Below are 3,509 nucleotides of genomic sequence, written 5' to 3' on the forward strand. Positions count from 1 at the left end.
TACTTCCCATCCTCTCAGTGAAAAAGGTCCAAATGCTCTTGTCACAGCACGGCTAATCATCTGTCGGTTCTCGATCATGTCGGAATAGAATCCATTGATTCTTTTGCGTTTGTCATCACGCCCAACAATCGCGAGTTTGAAGCTCGTCACAGTTATTCAATCCCTGAATCCTACTCGGAATACCACAGACAAGGTTTAGACTTTCCGGATTCTCAAGAATGGCCGCCAGAGGGTTCTAGCTTATACCACGAAGATTCTGATCAAGGAATCCAAGAGATATGCGCTCGTTCTAAGGTAGAACGGAAGTGGTTGTCAATCACGCGTTCATAAGGATGGATGATGATGAGGGTCACGGATCATTACATCTATCAAGTTGAAGTGCAACGGATATCTTGGAACAAGAATAAGCTGAACTGAATAGAAAATAGTAGTAATTGCATTAAAACTCAAGGTACAGTAGAGCTCCACACCCTTAATCTATGGTGTGTAGAAACTCTACGGTTGAAAATACATAAGTGATGAAGGTCCAGGCATGGCCGAATGGCCAGCCCCCATGAATGAAAAGACTGAATGGTCAAGAGACTATACTGTCAAAGACACCTAGTACAATATTAAAAAGTTCTATTTATACTAAAACTAGTTACTAGGGTTTATAGAAATAAGTAATTGATGTAGAAATCCACTTCTGGGGCCCACTTGGTGTGTGCTTGGGCTGAGCTTGAGCTTTACACGTGCAGAGGCTTCTCTTGGAGTTAAATGCCAAGTTGTATCGTGTTTTTGGCGTTTAACTCTGGTTTATGACGTGTTTCTGGCGTTTGACTCTAGAATGCAGCATGGAACCGGTGTTGAACGCCAGTTTACATCCTCTAATCTCGAATAAAGTATGGACTATTATATATTGCTGGAAAGCTCTGGATGTCTACTTTCCAACGTCATAAAAACCGCACCATTTGGAGTTCCGTAGCTCCAGAAAATCCATTTTGAGTGCAGGGAGGTCAGAATCCAATAGCATCAGCAGTCCTTTGTCAGCCTCCTTATCAGAGTTTTGCTCAGGTCCCTCAATTTCAGCCAGAAAATTCCTGAAATCACAAAAAAATACACAAACTCATAGTAAAGTCAAGAAATGTAAATTTTACATAAAAACTAGTGAAAACATCCCTAAAAGTAGCTAGATCATACTAAAAACTACCTAAAAACAATGCCAAAAAGCGTATAAATTATCCGCTCATCAGACACCATTCTCCGAGTTATAGCACAACCTGGCAGCAGATGGATCTATAGATACCATCATTCCCAACCTAAAGGGATATTGGCTTCAGCACTTACCTTGGAGGCTCAAGTGTGGGCGCAGATTATGTCCCACTATGTTTTTCCGAGCACTCACGAGTCCTCTTTCACTGCAGACATGGCTGTTCTACTCTGGTGTATCCTTACAGACCAGCCTCTCAATTTACCAAGACACCTTCGGCATGCTCTGGGACACGTGTAGATTGCGTGCAAGCTACCTTTTCCCGCCTTGGTTTCAGATCTGGTTTCAGCAGCTGGAGTCTCCTACACAACTGGGGACACTAAGGCCATGATTCCACGGGATGATCAGTACGTCCCTATCGGGAAGTACATCAGACCTCTAGCAGCCACGACTAGTCGGCCTGCAGAACCGGTCGGAGATATTCCTTCTCCTTCCACATCACAAGCACCTCTAACAAACCAACTGCTCCATCAGATACTTGAGAGATTGGACCGGCTAGACCGGCAAGGAAAGCGACAAGAGCGCCGTACCAAGCGCCGATTTACATACCTAAAGGAACTGCTTGTTGGAAACCACCCACCCGAGGAAGATCCAGACTCCACTTTATTTACCAGCACAGGGAGCCATGACGGTCCAGCTTGTGGAGACACTGCTACCATCTCCCCTTTGTTCCTGACTGATGGCACTGAGGACGGTGCCAAGTTTTAAGTGTGGGGAGGTTGGTCAGTACCTGACTTTCGGAGGTAACTTCTCTTTCTTAAACACCAATAGGATATTTATTTTTCTTTTGTTAGAATAGGATAAATTGCACAGTAATAGGTTTTTGCATGCATGTTCTACTTGATTGAAAAATAATAAGTTTCTTTTTAAGACCCTATTTTTGAAAAAATTTTACTAATTTAAATAAAAACTTTTGTGTTAAAACTTGTTTGAAGATTGTAACTTGGAACATGGCTTAGAGCTAGAACACACAACCTGTGAGATTTGAGCTTAGTTATATGGTTACATTATTTAATCATAATATTTTATTCTTGTGTATTTTCTTTTTTATGATTGTAATTGTTATTTTGTTCCATCCTATATGTCCAATGTTTAGTGTATTTAAATGTATGCATATGATTGAGGCCATTATTTGTTTTTGCTCACTTATCCCAAATAGCCTACCCTTCCATGTACCTTTGTTAGCCACTTTGAGCCTTTTAATCCCCATTTGTTTGATATTTTACCACATCACTAAGCCTTAAGCGGAAAAACAATTAATTACCCCAAATGAATCTTTGGTTAGCTTAAGTTAGAGATTGTGTGTCAATTAAGTGTGGAAAAACTTTGGGAACATGGGTTGATAGGAATATGTTATATTTCTACTTTATTTAAATATTGAGAATTTGGGTACCTACTCATGTGAGACTAGAAAAATTAAAAGTCCATGTGCATTGACAATGTTATGTTTACTTTTATTTAAAAAAAAAAGAAAAAAAAGAAAAAATAAAAATAATATTCAAGTAATTAAATAAGTGAATAAGGGGACAAAATTACCCCAATGTTTATTTCAATGAATAATCAATGGATATGGGATACAAGTTAAGAGAAAAGTTGATGCATGAGTATGTGAAATGTACAAAAGTGGGAACTTTGGGTAGCTAGGCATGATTTTTAAAGTATGAAGAGTGTATGTATAAGTAAGAGCTTAGGCCATTCAAAGATTCAATTTATAGCTCACTTAGCCATATATATACCCTCACCTTTACCTTAGCCCCAATACAACCCTGAAAAGACCTCATGATGTTTGCATTGGTACATTAAATACTTGTTGATTGGTTAGGAGAAGAACAAGGTTTAAAAAGCATGATTAGAGAAGAGTAGAGTGATTACCCTATACACTAGAGTGACTAGAGTGCATATACACCATCAGTGAGGGTTCAATGCTTAATTCTATGTTCCATGCTTTCATGAGCTGTCTCCTTACAAGTTTACTTGTTTTTACTGTATAATTTTAATTAGTAATATTTAACTTATGTTTGTCTTGAAGAACCTATTTACTTTTAACCAAGTAGACGAAATCATATAGTTGCATTCATACATAGGTTGTATTGCATTGCATGAGTTTTACTTTTCCCTACTCATTTATTTTATCTCCTTGAGTTAAGCATGAGGACATGCTAATGTTTAAGTGTGGGGAGTTTGATAAACCACTATTTTATGGTTTATTTTGTCTTTAATTGAGTGGTTTTTATCAAGTCTTTACCCACTTATTCATATG

This window comes from Arachis stenosperma, chromosome 9 (assembly GCF_014773155.1).
Source record: "Arachis stenosperma cultivar V10309 chromosome 9, arast.V10309.gnm1.PFL2, whole genome shotgun sequence".
In the NCBI taxonomy this organism is placed as follows: domain Eukaryota; kingdom Viridiplantae; phylum Streptophyta; class Magnoliopsida; order Fabales; family Fabaceae; genus Arachis; species Arachis stenosperma.